The sequence below is a fragment of the Nanorana parkeri genome, unplaced genomic scaffold, assembly GCF_000935625.1.
Source record: "Nanorana parkeri isolate BGI_ZX_2015 unplaced genomic scaffold, ASM93562v1 scaffold240, whole genome shotgun sequence".
Lineage (NCBI taxonomy): Eukaryota > Metazoa > Chordata > Amphibia > Anura > Dicroglossidae > Nanorana > Nanorana parkeri.
The window spans coordinates 846,529-862,500 of record NW_017306508.1 but is presented as its reverse complement, the minus strand read 5'-3'; the positions used below and the strand labels follow the sequence as shown (position 1 = coordinate 862,500).

At 44.9% G+C, this 15,972-nt stretch overlaps 1 long non-coding RNA gene across 1 annotated transcript in view; it reads left to right on the top strand.

Moving 5' to 3' along the window:
• Positions 1–8,716: 8,716 nt before the first annotated feature.
• The window catches only part of LOC108787072, a 12,445-nt gene continuing 5,189 nt past the window's right edge, over positions 8,717–15,972 (top strand). Inside the window, exons 1-2 of the long non-coding RNA XR_001941241.1 lie at positions 8,717–8,829; positions 9,769–9,771. This is a non-coding gene — a long non-coding RNA (uncharacterized LOC108787072). The remainder of the gene's footprint in view (positions 8,830–9,768; positions 9,772–15,972) is intronic.

The window sequence follows — 15,972 nt, the reverse complement described above, 5'->3', positions numbered from 1 at the left end:
AGGGGGGGTCACGCACTAGATTTTAGTATATCTTACACAATGAAAAGTCAGAGCAAGAAAGACTCCATGGCAGGGCTAGGGAGACCTCCTGGAATATGTGAAGCTACCTGACAGAATCCTAAGTAAAATATACAATGGGGTCTGTTTTTAAACCATTCACAGGGCGCTTCAGCCTGCGAATATCTGTAAACGTCCGTTCTGTGCGAATGACAAAAACGAACATTCTTAATGTACTTTCCCCTTCAGTTTGAATGTAGTGTAATGTAATGCTGCGTTATGGCCGCTAGATGGCGCTGGGGAGCATAGGGAATTGTCATTATTTGCACAGTACAAATGGTCAGATATTTGCAAGGTGTGGGGCTATGGAAGTTCTTGATAAATAGATGCCTGTGTGTGTGTAATCTTTTTAACTTTGTTTTTGTTATTTCCGGTGCTAGAAAGTTGGAGGTGTATAATCCTAGAGCAAGGCAGGGGGCTACATTCAGTTTCTGAAGTTGGAATTGCCTATGATCATGGAGCCCCTATCAGGCTTGCTACACAGTAGTGGATAAGTGTGAAAACTGCATTGCACAATTGTATCAATCTTCTTCCATGTAGGGGGGAGATTGCCAAAGAGTTTGTGATCGACCAATGGAGATTTTCGAACACGAACAGCAAAAATTGCAGAGACGCTGATAGTTATCACACTTAATCTGGCTGATTGGTCACTCCATCTAGAACTGTTTAGTTTTTTTAGTAGATTGGGGAAAGTTGAACTACTTTTTTTTTTCTTCTCATTTATTGAGGGCCACATGATGACTTTAACCTTCAGGTTATACTGCTGCCTAAAGGAGGATTGGACATTGGCAAACAAACTGTAGTCCAGCCCAGGGTCATGGAAGCATATCCCCACTGTTGCTCCTGCTTGCAAAGAATCTACAGTGACTTTGGACACATCTGGCCATCTGAGTCTTGCCTACTAACCGCATTCAAAGTCTGCCAAATCCTCACGACGAGCCTTCCTTTGCGTTAAGGTGCGCTGGACATTTTATAGTCGGGAGGGGGGGCCCTCTGTTGACGTTTGCCAATGCTTGCATCTCAGAAGCTTAAGTGCAGGAGGTGATATTCCAAGACTTCCTGTTTCCTTCTCCACACACATAGATCTCCATCGGGACCTCTCGAGTCATCTGGATCAAGGTGTTGTTGCCGCCCCAGTTCATGCAGTAGAATGGTTCCTGGGTTTACTCCACCCTGTTCACTGCTCCCAATCCCAAAAGGGGCATTTGCCTAAACTTTTGTCTCGCTTACAAAAATTTTACATGGAATGCACCATATCTGTCGCCCTTCACCAGGGAGTCTTCCTGACTTCTGTGAACATGAAATATGCTGTCTCCATCTTTCCAGGTTATCAGTGATTTCCTACGCTTTGCCGTAGGGTCCCTGCAATAATTGCTCATAGCCCTGCCCTTCAGCCTTTCATTTGCACCTTGGGTGTTCACCAAGGTGATGCCCCCAGTATTGGCCCTGATGTGCTCTTGTAGCATTCTCAGAGGACCTCCTGTTTAGGGAGCAGTCAGCAAGGCTCTGTCGGACATTGTGTTTCCAGGCATTAAAACGGTTCTGATGGATCCTGGATTTTCAAAATCTTTGATGGAACTGACTTGTTGCTAGGAGTATCTGGGTCTAGTCCTAGATAGATCTCAGGCCGGAGTATTCATTCTACAGGAGAAACTTCAGACTCTTCCGTCCCAAATGTGAACTCTTCAGTTCAGAAGCCGTCTGACTCTCTACTTTTGCATGACTGTCCTGATGGTAGCCTCCTTCAGCCTAGCTGTGCCAGGGAGGTAGAATGGATTCCGTCCTGGGCAGAACACTTGTGTTCCAGCCTATGTGCAGCCTTGGTAGATATTGGAGATATTTCAGGACCTGCATTGCAGGTGGGGGATGCCAGATGTGGACCTCCTGGTGTCCAGGTTCAGCAACAAACTGTCCAGGTTTGTATCCAGATACAGGGATCCTCTAGTGGAGGCAGTGGATGCTCTGGTGGCTCTGTGGGATCAGTACACCCCGATGTATGTATTTCCTTAATGGAATCTTCTTCCTTTATCTTATCCTTGGAGGCATCTGTGAGTCTGTGATTACTACAATTCTAAAAGCAAGGAAGTCTACGTCCTACAAGGTCTGTCATCGAACATGAAAGGCATACTACACTTGGTGAGGGAGTTGGGGCTTCCACCCCAGGCGTCTGTTTGGGCTGAGTCCCCCTACTTTCTGCCGCTGGATCTGGACCACCGTTTGGCCCTCAGCACCTTCAAGGGTCTATTTCAGAGACTGTTGGCCTCTCCCCTGACATTCTTCTCTATACTTTTGCCTACAAGGTGTTTTTTCTTGCAGCTATGACTTCTGTGGTGTTTGGGCAGGAAACCTTAGCTTGTAGAGAATCCTCTTTGGGTTCATCATCCGGCATAGGCTGTAAGGTTGTATTCCTGCCTTTCACCTCAACCAGGACATTTGTTCTTCCATCCCTCTTTCCAGCTTTGGTTCACATAAGGGCAGATTTTTGTGTGGATGTGATTTAGGCTGCGCAAGTATATCTCTCGCGTTCTCTTTTTGTAATCCTGGGTGGGCCACGAAAGGGCGCACTGGCTTCCCATTCCATCATCGTTAAGTGGCTTAGACATACCTTTTATTGACCCTTTTATGGTTCTCAATGATTTGGGTTCCACCATCTCCTCTCAATGCACACTCTATGAGATCGGTGAGTAGTGCTTTGACTTTAAGGTAGCAAGTATCTGTTTCTCTATGCACAGCTGCCATCTTGTCTTCTGTTCACATGCCAGCTTCAAGCATTTAGTCCTTCGGGTGGCTTTGGGCTGCAGGCAGGTCGCAGTTCTGTTATTTTCTTGGACCTGCTAGTGATTGTTTGCTGTGTTGTACATCCCTCAGTCAGGACTGCTTTTGGAGGTCCTGAAGGTTGAAGATTTCCGCGTCACTCTGTTAATAATCAGGTATGCTGGTAGGAGGAGGTGGAGGGGTTATCCTGGGCTGACCTACAGGTTTTTAGTTTGCCCGTGCTCAATCCTTCTGCAGGCTGCAGTGTAACCCAAAGGTTGAGGTCTTCCTGTGCACCTCAATAGACTCCAAGAAAAGGATTTTATGGTGAGTACAAAAACCATGTTCTACTGCAGACAATTTAAGAGTCTTCTATGACTTGCACTGATTTTTAGTTTTTTCTCAGATTATGAATAATGCAGCATGAGGAGTGTAAATAGACCAGTTTGTAGCAACAGAGCCTAAAATTGTGCCGGGAGATCTCATGGTTGGATTTCCCAGGACCTGAGAGACACATGTACCACCAGTCTTTATCTATGATTGAAATATCACATTTTTGGAGGACTTAGCCTTTAATTTAACTTTTGTGTTTTGCCCATGCAGAGCAAAGAACAGGGTCAGTTTAATGAAATCTCCACCAGCAGCTTATACTTGTCTTGCCTTTGCACCCAACCCCATCCAATTGGGCTCAGGGAGTGATACAAGGAAGCTCTATGAAAGCTTCAATGTGCGACTTTAAGCCCCCTTTCACATGAGTAACAGCCGGCCTATATAGATCCGTGCTGCGTGCATGGCTGTATCGGGCCGCTCCCGGGAAGGACAGGTGCTGCGTGTGATTGTATGCAGCAGCCTGTTCTTCTCTATGGCAGTACGCCGCCGTGCGCTCACCCGAACTGCACGTCCATACGGGTGTCCCTGCTCGGATGCAGACAGGATCCATCCTGTCAGCGTACAAGTATGGACATGCAGTTCAGGTGAGCGCCAGGCAGCGGACTCCCAAAGAGAAGGACAGGCAGCAACCTGTCCTTCCCGGGAGAGGCCGATACGACCGTGCACGCAGAATGGATGTCTATGGGCCGGCTGTTAACCCGTGTGAATGAGGGCTAAAGCACACACAGGACTGAGTACTCTCCCCCCTCCCCATGTGACCGCTCTGGGTGCCTGGTAGAGACCACCCTCCAATACGGTGGTCTATGCTTCAAGTTTGTTACTTGGCCCTGCATGGACAAAGCACATTTTCACTTTAAAATCATGTTTTGTGGTTTGTGCCATATGGTTGATGCAATACAATGATGCTGCACTAGGTGTACCTGTCTTCCAGTCACAGTTGGGTAGCATTCTCTGCCATAGTGGACCCATCCAAAACATGGTTCCCTCGATCTTGATTGGATGACAGGCCCACTTTAATCCTTACTGTTTTGGATGCAAGGTAAAAAAATATATTTGTATTGTTGAATGGGATATTTGTAACACACGCAGTTGATGAAGAATATTATGAAGTGTGGATCCTTTTACTGTCTCTTCCATGTTTTCCATTAAACTTAATCTGCCTGCGGTGCAGAACCTGCTTTTCAGACACTTGTGCTGGCTGTCAGATCAATTGGGTCACCACTGGGTTTAGCTTACATGTGTTGGACTCAGAAGCAAACCCGGAAGTGGCTGGTGTTGGAGATGCTTTTACCATGTACTGTCATTACATTACAATTCCATTACCTTTGTATAGGACGCAGGTCTCTAGCCTGGGTTATTCATACTTTTTGGGTGTATGGGAACCAAATGATAGTCATTTGGGACTGGAGCTCTAAAAATTAGAAGTCAGATGACGTTCAGGGATGTCTGAAAAGTCTTCTTGCAATGAGAGCCAGCAACACTATTGTCTGCTAGGCTAATCCTTTCCAGCAGTCGGGTGATGTCCGGACTTTTCACCACATAATATCCTAAGCACTGATGAAGGGTGCACAGGCTGGTCCCTGAAGTGTTGGATTTTCTTTATTTAAGGTGGCCATACACTCTACAACCATCGCAAGACCTTAGTCTTGCGATGGTTGTACAGGGATAAAAAAAACCCGTACGATCTGCCCATCTTGGACAGGCAGATTGCACTCTCGATCATCGCAAGCCCACCCCCGATGACCGCAATGCTGAACGGGCAGTGTGCGTGTGCGCACACCGGCCCGTTCAGCATTTGTCTTCCGAGCACCGTTCCAACCAGCCGAGAATCGTACGATTCCCGGCTGGTTTTCGAACATGCTGGTTCGACGGAAGACGTGCGACCGTACAGTAGAAACGGTCGCACGTCTCCGTTCACACTGCTCGATTCTCGTACGATCGCGGGATTTCCCGCATGAGAATTGAGCAGTGTATGGGCACCTTTAGACTAAAATATTTGGATTCTATTTGTATGGCGCAGCTTTCATTTACCTGGATCCCCTCTGAAATGTCTAGGTAGGTGATCCTAATGAGAGCCGTATAGCTGGAAGAATTGCTCTCCTATAATGAAATTCATGACTATAGGATCCCTATTTGTTAGTGCAGATCCAGGCCTTACATCCAGCCCTGTCTGAGTAACATTGTTAGTAACTTGTCAAAGACTCCATGGGGGGAATCTATCAACTGGAGCAGTTGCCCACGGCAACCCAATTATCATCTCTCTCTCTCTCTCTCCAGTTTGCTCAGGTAAGATTTTAAAATGAGACAAAGAAGCTGATTGGTTGCAGTGCAAATCTGCTCATTTTTGATAAATCCCGTCTAAAGGACATCTAAATCACCTAAAAGGACTTTCCCTTCATTCTTTGGAGGTGGTTTGACGTATGAAATTGTGTCTCTCAGCCATTGCTTTCTCCCCTCTCCCCTCCCCTTTAATACAAGGCAACTGTTAGTGCTCCAGGTAGCCCCCATTTTTTTTAGGGTATGTTAATATTTGTTTCCTTTGCTTCTCCCCCCTCAAGTTGAACTGCTTTGGACTTCCTAAAGGTTAGGGCCTTCACGTGTTCCTCAATGGACAAGAAAAAAAATATATATATTTTCCGTGTCCAAGTTTTCAGTGTAACCCAAAGTGGAAACCCTTCCTTTGTCTCCATGTATACCAATAAAAGGATTTTATGGTGTTTATAAAAACAAAAAAAATACATGACTGGCAGTCTACTGAATCTCAACATTCATTCATGTATGCATCTTCACAATCATCTGGATGACCAGCAGGGACGGGGCCAAGAGGAAGCTGCTGGTTTGCACAATAAGGGTGATGAAGAAAATTACAAAAATGATTGGGTCTGCTGCATAAAACTCAGAAGGGTATCTAGAGTAGGAAAGGGTTAGGATGCCTGTCAGCTCTTTATTGCTGTGTCCAGCTGGGGAGATTTTCCTTCACTTCCTGTCCTGGAGACCACACAATACCATTTTAAGCAGTGGTTACCAGGATAAAGAGGGTAACACAAAGCCCATAATAAATAAAAACCTGTCTGGGTTCTGTCCTTTCATTACTCTACCCCAAACTAAAACGTTTGGCCTTTAGGGCCTGTTCACACGACGTCCGTTTTGTGTGCTGACCGTCTCCGTACGCTGCTGCACTCAAAATGCATCCCAATGTATCCCTATGTGTTTTATGGGCTCCAGTTCTCACGTGCGTAGTCCGTTCAGCTTACGACAGAAAAAATACTGCATGTCACATTTTGTCAGGTTCGGATACGCAAACACGTCAAAAACGCACTGCGCTGCAGCTAACATACTAACAGCCCCACTCCAGCAAAAAAAAAAAAAAATATTTTTTTTTTTGCTGGAACGCATCAAAAACGCAGCCAGAAACGCAATGCATCAGCAGCTCCACGTCGGCTGATTAGGACCTGATCTCATGTGAACAGGCCCTTAGATTCACTTTATTGGAAGCTGTTGTGAGAATGCCCTGAAGACTTATTTGTTGGCTTCAGTAGTTTGAGCTGCGGAGTAGTTCTGACATCCTAATCTGACTGGTTGACCCTGTTCAGCGACTCGGCAATTATTCAAATCGGGGCGAGCCAGGCACCTAGAGATCGGCAATAGCAGCCTATGTATTTCTCTCCGGAGTCCTTTCAGTGAAGGAATCTTCTGCTTTACGCACCTTGCAAGCTCCGTCCAACCTCCCTCCACGCGACACACAGACACATGCGCAACAAATAAATACACTTCCAGTCCAGTTATTCATTCTGTTTATTGACTTGAAATTAAGGGAATACAAATGATTTTCTTGAGTGCAGTGCACCGACATGGACAAAAAAAAAAAAAAAGTAGTTACAAATATTTTTAAAATAAAAAGGTATTTGACCTGAAAAATAAGTTTAAAATACTACACATTTTTTTTTGTATTTTTATTAAAACAAAATGAAATAAAAGGGTGTTCCCTAAATTATTAGTAAAACAGTGAAAATAAATAGCGTAGACTCAAAGAGTTATACTTTAATGTGGTAATAATACAAAGAAATTGAAACTGCGTAATATAAGTTCAAAAGAACAAAAAAAAGTCAAAAATATTTAAGAACGCAAAATCTTTTTAAAACATTTAATATCAGTCCATAGCAAATAGTCATTAACATACCAAAAAAGCTCTACTTGATAACTAGTTCCACCACAACTCCATACAAATCTTGACAATTGAAAAAAATCTCGAGATCAATTAAAGAGATTTGTTCTCGATCCCTGCAGCTTGGTTCGTAATGTACGGACATGCTTTTATGGTCTATCCTTTTCCTAAAACCTTCCATGTTTTTGTTTTTTTTTCCTTTTATCTTTCGCTTGAACGTGATTTTTTTTCTTTTTAAGAAGTTTGTCTTCAGTTCTAAATGTATGAAATTTCTGAATATTTTTACCCAAAAGAAAAAAGGGGGAGAAAATAAGGTGGGGGGAGGGGGAGGGATAAATGAGGTGTTTTTATGCAAATCTATCTATAAAAATATACTGGAGCCACTGTGGACATGTGAAACACGGCAGTTGGTTCCTTGATTGCTTCTTTTTTTTTTTTTCTTTTCATATTGCACAGAAGTTTTACTGACTGGAAGGTCAGAGAAATCCACATTGCTTGGATTTAAAAAAAAATGAAGGATTCCATTTTGGCAAGTCATGAAGGCGGCTCTGGGCCCGGTAAGCGACAGAAGATGCTGGATGGGCCTAATTAAAAGCAGCCATCCAGATTGACCATGGTTTAGGTTTATCAGTTCATATAGTAAAGGATCCTAATGGTTTAAAGCAAATCTGCCCCTAGTTAACATTGTAAAATAGTCCAGCCTGGGGAAAGGGTGGGGTGGGGGTATTACTTACCTGCCCCACCACAGACACCAAAAATCTTTAGCATTGGATCTGATGGCCCCGACATCTACACAGTAGGGGCAAGCAGATGGAACCACGTTGGCCAAACACGGAGGAGGATGCATTTCTAGACCGCAATAATTTGTGGCAGGACAGGTATTTTTTTATTTCTTTACAGGTTGGTCTATTTTACAATTTTAAATAGGGTCCTTGTCACTTTAAATATCATAAGCTTCAGTACTTGCAAATTTCCTTTAAGAGGATCTGTACCCCACATGGAAATGGGAGTCCTACATTCAGAGAAGAAATATTCACTGCCAGAGCTCCTGGTTTCTCCTTGCCATGGCTGGCCAAGCGCTGGGTCATGGCCAAAGAGGAGAGAGATTTTAGACAACTGCCGATTGGTTGGCCCAGCCTGAACATTACAAGCCCCCTTTGGCTAGGATCATGTGATAAATGACAGTGTTTGGTCACATGACTGGCACCAGCAAAGAATTTGAGAAATGTATATCTGTCTATCTCTCCTACCTGTTCCATTTCTTCCCAGTAAAAGTCTACTTTTTAGACCACCCCTGGCAGTGAGCAAATTTGGAAAAGTTGATGGACACAGGAGGGGGAAGAGTCATTAGAAAAATGGCAGCTGCTGCATGAGTGAACTTGTGCAGTAGAGTGTACCTAAAGGAAATCCAAACTGTGCCCTCCATCTTGTGGGTGAAAACATTCACACAGATACAGCATTATGTTATGAAGCCGGGGGGAAGGGATGTACGCAGAGAGCAGGTAAACCAACATAACCAATCAGATCTATGGAAGATAAATGCTCCGAGACTGGAACTTCCTCTGACTGGCAGCGTTATAGGGGAACTTGGAGCTGTTTTCCCGAGCAATCAGGAAATGGGTGGTGAGTGATGACCAACTTCCCCTATTGGCCAGGAAGCCAGCTCCATGCTGATTGGCTGGGAAGTACATTTGTACTTTTGTTGGGCGGGGCTGGATACTGTTTGGCTCCTCACAATGGCGGCTTTGTTATGATAGGGTCTCAAATTTAAACAAAATCTCAGACCCTAACCTCTTTTCTCTGCAAAGATTTTTACTTTTCTTTAGCCACAATTTTGTTTTTTGACAACTTTCCATGATATAAAGTGGCCTGTGAGTGTGTGCTATATGTGTGTATATATAGGTTATATATTGGTGTCAAGGTGGGTCATTCATTTTACTAACGTCAGAAAACAAAAGTTGATTTTAACAATTAAAAGACAACATGAAACTTCTAAACCCTCCTGTGAACTTTTACCCTTCCTTAAAATAAAGTGAGATGGTGAGGGAGCGGTGTTCATGGACTTATGTTCACTTCAAAAACAGGTTTTACCTTCTGCTGCAGGTCTATGGAAATGCAAAACCTACTTGACGCAGCTCACTAGGAGGTCAAATGCTCCCATCAATGAATTCTGAATGTGTCTATAGCATCAGGGTGAGACACCTCCTAGATCACACAGCCCTCAGGGACAGATCCTAATGCAGCTTGCCTCGACCACGAACCATATGCTGTGCACAATTCACAACATGAACACCTTCCACCTACACATTTCACATAAGGGAGCGGAGACCTAGAGAAACCTGTGCTGGTATGGCTGCTGCTACAATACTAGTTTGTTGGTTCTCCTAGGCTCATGCACCCAGCTAGTAGTCATCACTCCTGATCTGAAAACTAGTTCTGGGACACTGACGCCACATCCAAAAGGAGAGGCGAGTACTGGAAGCTTGGACATCTTTCAGTACTGTTATGTCTCATTATGAAAGACATGCTACATGCTTATGCTGCCATTCTTAACCCACTTTTCAGAATGTCAACTTCCTAGCGGTCTTGCCTGTCCCCTAGTATCACCAACATCATGTAGATGGGAAGAACAGTAGGGCAGCATGCTTATTCCAGTTCAGTAACCAAACAATGACGCTTGAGGAGCAGCATGACAAGTCAGGCAACTAATACATTCAGGAAAATCCAGCACTTGTTTTACACACAGCAGGCTGGCACTAAAGGGAGTCTGTTACAAAGCAAGGCACCGGTATGAAAGACTGTAGATCAAATCTGCTTGGGCAGTAGCATCATGACCGGCATGCAGCCTAGAAAGCAAAGACTGGCTTCGGAGACTGGTTATTTTGCTTTGTGACAAGTCCCCTTTAAAGCCTGTCTCCAGGGAAACAAAAAAAAAAAAAGTACCCTTGCGGTGGGGCGAGCCACACACTGTTAAGGTGGCCATACCCTCTACAACCATCGCAAGGCTTTAGTCTTGCAATGGTTGTACAGGGATTAAAAAAACGTACGATCTGCCCATCTTGGACAGGCAGATCGCACTCTCGATCATTGCAAGCCCGCCCCCCTGAGGGGCGGGCTTCCGATGACCGCAATGCTGAACGGGCAGTGTGCGCGTGCGCACACCGGCCCGTTCGGCATTTGTCTTCCGAGCACCGTTCCAACCAGCCGAAAATCGTACAATTCCCGGCTGGTTTTCGAACATGCTGGTTCGACAGAAGATGTGCGACCGTACAGTAGAAACGGTCGCACGTCTCCGTTCACACTGCTCGATTATCGTACGAAAAACCGATCGCATACGATTATCGTGCAGTGTATGGGCACCTTAAGGGTTAGGTGCTGTGTTTTGTCTAGGGGACTGGAGTAAAGCACATTTGCTTTCCTGATCATGGCTCCCTCCATATACCGGTCCCCACAACTCCTCCTACCCTTCGCTCCTGTGGTTGAAGGACTTCTGACGTTATCACATCTACTACAGGCTCCATAGACCTACATCATATGTGATGAGGAGAGCAATGACCATGATCTGAGCAGGGACAAGTTAATTCGTCAGTCCCCAGCCAAAAATGAGAACTTTACCCTTGCAGTACTAGTCCCAACTCAAGTATTCTTTTTTTTGTTTGCCCAGAAATGGACATTAAACAACCTGCATCTGTTGGGGAACTACCACCCCCAGCATACCTACTATGCTGCCATTTTATTCTTCAGCAGGCTGATCGTCACACAGCTCCTAATTCATTCCTGTCCCATAGTCACTGCACTGGCAGTATTGAAGCAGCAATAGTTCCAGTTTATAGAGGAACAGCGAATGTGCAAATGATCATACGTGGCAGTCCAAGCTGCAAAACAGATTTGACCTTCTCAGAAAAGATGACAAATATCTTCCTGGAGAATGAAATGACAACTCCTCTGATTCCTCAGCTAACTTACTTTGATGTCCATCATAAGTCATCCAAAGGAAGGTGACAATCAATCTGCAGCAATGATAAAAGACAATAAAGATGCAAATGGAATATCTCATATTATGTGCTTGTGTCATTGTGTATAAACTGTACCAGCGTGGTGTAGTGGTACACAGGAGAGGCCGCTGGTCAAAGTTATTGATATCAGAGACTGGCTTCAATGCCCACCGTCACCCTAACATCTGCACTTCCATTCCCCCACATCGCCTCCAAAGACCATCTACATGAGCATTTTATCTCCATCTAAGCCCCCCGCGATCCACAAGAACAGCCGCTCTTGGCACGTAAAACCTTCACCCACCGGCTTTTCTTTTCTCAATCTTAGCAAGTCTAACCAGCATCACCATCAGCCAGAAAACACCAGTGAGCTGGGGAACAAAAGTACAATATATATAAAATTTGTTTTCAACACCTTTTCTTCAAGGGCTTGCTTTACAACCATTCATATCAATAAGCAGGAGGAAAATACATTTATACAAACAGTATATTGAAGTGGATTTGCTGTGAACACACTGGAAGCTGTAGAGGATAACCCTTCATTAGGGACGCATACACAGATCAACCTGTTGCCCGATTGGACTGAAGTCATCTACTTTGAGGGGCTGGACCCAAACAATGCAGGTTAACGAGTTTGTCTTCTTTCTCAATTCAGGGTATTGGGCTGATTTATAATGGCTGCATCTAAGAACGGCCAAATCCAATATAATGGGTTAGATAACATAAGATAAAAGTTCTGTAACAGTCTCTGATTTGGGCCGTAAGCATTGTCCTTGGATTCTTAACCGGAATAAAACGGAGGGTGCTAGCAGCAAAGCTTAGACCTAATCATGGGAGGCTAGAGCAGGACAAAATGAGGTGCGGTGTATCCGAGAAGGAAATGTGACCAAGATCAGTGCCAGACTGCACCCAAAACAGACTATCGGTTTTTGGGAAGAGGATTACTGCAACTCAAGATCATTTTAGGGAAGCAAGTTGGACATCAGTACAGAGTTCTCCATGTAGTTCTACAAAGGATCCCCCCGGGAGAGCAGAACACTTGCTGTATTACTCATCAGCAGGGGCAGGCAAGCTCCAGCTGTGGTGAAACTACAAATTCCCACATGCATCTACCTCTGGGAGTCACACCTGTGGCTGTCAACGTCTTGCAATGCCTTCTGGGACTTGTGGTTGCACCACAGCAGGAGGGCCAGAGTTTACTTAGCCCTGTTTCATGGGAATAGATAGGGAGCTATGTATATCTGGGGCAAAGCTATATGCTGAACAGAAGATGCACACTGCAGCTCACAGCCACGGCAGGGGTTTGATGAAACCTTTTTTTACAGTTGGCCGAAACCAAACTCTCCACCGAAAATGCAAAGTTTGTGTTGGGCACAACTCTGCTTGAAATGGGTGCAGCTTGAGCTCCGATCTCCCAGAGACAGATGCCGCAAACCTATAAAAACACAAAAGTTTCAGTGTCCCCATTCTACTGTGGCTCTTCCAGTACATGAACATCTCCCCCTCGATCAGCTATCTCCAGCTATTCACGTTTCTAGTGATGGTTTGGAAATTCATCAGTCTGCATTGGGCAACGCAAACTAATTCCTGGTCATTTGGCTACTTGACTGATAGTCTTCCCCCTGCTGCTCACAAGTAGAACTACAACAGACTAAAACCTGCCCCTGACCACTTCTTCATTGTGCGTCTGTTTTAAGTGAAACTTATGCATCTCCACTGGTAAACGTGTGGCAGTTTGCTGCCCAGGATGACCAATGCAGGAGTCATAAAACCAATCCCAAGCAGCCTAATTTACATCTTGATTGGTCACTTACTTGATAAATGTCCCTCCCTGTGTTTAGACCCGGGCCTAGTGTCTGCAGTGTTTCCCACCATGATGGCGTGGTGAGGCGAAGCTTTGTGTAATGATACTGTCTGGTACGAGATGTAGGCAGAAATTAAAAACATATGTAAACAGAAACAATAAAACAAAATACAAACAAAAGCCATAAAAAAAAAAAGCATTGTTTAATCCGACTACAGGAAACCAACGAAGGCAAGGGTGGGACAGTCCAGTTTCCTGCTGTAACGGGAGGGAGGGCCTCTCCCGATTCCTCTCTTAAAAACGGGGATGTGACGTCTGCTGGAACCATTCCACCATCACGCCAAATAAAATGATGGCATGGAGCCCTGTGTTAGAGCCACAGCAAATAAAACCACACAGGGGCACTTAGCCATCCCATTTCCCTCCAGAGAGCCATTGCTGCCCATTTGGTTGGCAGTGTTTGGTCTGTCTAGCCCCCAGACACTGTGCCAACTAAACGGGATTGGTCAGCTAAGGCTAAGGCCTTTGAAGCTATGTAAACGAGAGAACTGTGTATTGCCTGCAGCAACCAATCGGATTTGATGAGATGGCAAAGGCCTGGCACCAGAACATTTTGAAGCAGCTTATTGCATACGGGAAGCGGTGTACTTGAAGGGTGGCAATACTTGCATGCCCAGGCCTAAGTCTGTTTACACCTGGGGCATGGAAGGGTTAATCTCCCAAGGGAGAACGAGCTTTAAAATATCAGACTTGCTCATCACAAAAAGAACTTTCTAAAATATTGTACTGATCACCAATTACCCCCCACCCCCACGTTCTATGAAGGGACGGTGCTTTTAACCTTGGCCTGCAGAAATTCAGCACCAGATTCAGAAGCAAGATTGCTTCACGTCTTGGGGCAAGCAAGGTTAAGTAGCTACTACCCTGTCGTTTCCTCCCCCCCCCCCACGTTGAGGCTCCTTACACTAACAAAATCTCAATGTTTACAATTTTTTTCAGCCCTTCCCTAGGCTATATTTTGTAACTGTTTTCAGCTCATGAAACAATGTCATTAATTTATTAAAGGACACATCACCTATAAATGATGACTTTTCACAGAGCTCAGTACAAACTCAGAACTAGCGTTCAGTAATGATGGCTGATTGCAGAGGATTTCCTCAGTGTGAGACGGCAATATTTATTTCCTGCTCTCTATTTTAAAAAAAAAACTATCACTGTAACAAAATAATGAAGCTGTGTGAGAAGTTGGTGTGCCAACTAAAACAGATATCTAGGACAGAGAGTACCAAGTTTGTGCGGCGTGTAACTTTCTTACTACCGTATAAAGAATATGATTGGCTGTTACAGGCAACACATTCTGTTCTGTCAAGAGTAATCAGATTCTTGTCCTGGGTGAAGTGAGGCCGGGCCCGCTCTGTACTGCTGTCATGGAGCGAGCTTGGGAGATCTCCCCCGCCAACATTAATTGTGCCAGGCCAAGCTTGGGTGTCACCAGAGGAAACCTTCTACCTATACTTAATGAGGGCATTCACTACAGGACAGACCTGCGTGATTTGTACTGCAGTGCAGTAATATGTAAACTGCAAGGCTTACTTGTACACTTGGGAGCAAGAGATTGTCAGAGATGGGACTTCTTTTTGTTAAACCGGTTATTATTTAAAGCCACTTTGTTTTATCATGGCCGATACTTGACAAAAGCAGTGAAGATCATTGTGGCTTATTTTTGTTAAACTGACCCACAGGAAAGGTTATAGGCACACTCAGTGCTGCACAGAAAGAAGCACTTATAGTCGGTCCCTTTCTATCAAATCTTTGCCTCGGTTTCAAAGAAATCTGTCATGGAACCTTTTGGCACAACCTGAAAGTGTCTGAGGCTTCTTGAGCCCATCAACCCACAGCTGCTACCACCAACCGCCCCGTAAGCTCACCGACTTGTCTGCCGAGAAGATAAGCATGCTGCTCTGTGCAAGCGGACACCGCCGTCCATCACTCTCAGACCACTCCTGTGTCAGTGATGGAGATGGCTGAAGGCCTCACATTCAGCAGTAGGGCGTTGTAGTGCCCTCAGTGCAGTGGGGAAGGGAGCATCTGCAGGAAGCTTCAGACACTTCCAGGTTCTGTCAGAGTATCCACAACACATTTCTCAGAAACAGAGCCATACCCTGATAAAAGAAATGCACAAACTAGTGTTCCGCTTCCATTTTAAGAGCACTGGATGTGCCAATATAGCTTTAGCTAGTGACCATGGTGGGGAATTTATCAAAACTAGAGCAGATTTGCACTGCAACCAATCAGTTTCACTGCCATTTTCAAATCTTACCCGAGAAAGATGCTGATTGGTTGCCATGGACAACTGCTCCAGATTCTCTCTGCTCCAGTTTTGATAAATCCCTCCTCATGTCTCTTAAATTACCCCCATTGAGTGGTGGCATTAATCAAAACTGGAGCAGTTGCCCATAGTACCCAATCAGCATCTCTGTTTAGTTTGCTCAGGTAAGATTTGAAAATGAGTCAGAGAAGCCGATTGGTTGCCATGCAAATCTGCTACCCCCCCCGCAACGTATCTTCAGCTTGGCCGTTTTACAAGGGACCGGTGACCACAGCTGAGCAAGGGGAGATCTTCCACTGAATAAAGTCCCATCATGGTATTGACCCCAGTCTCCAAAACATTTCCATACGAGGCGTTTTGGGCGTCACCAAAACAAGGTTCAGTCCCTGGGTGTGCGCTTGAACGAAAATTCAGTCAAGCATCAGCAGCAAAACAAATGGACGCCGAGATAACGTTTTCGGGAGAGGTGATGGTGGTG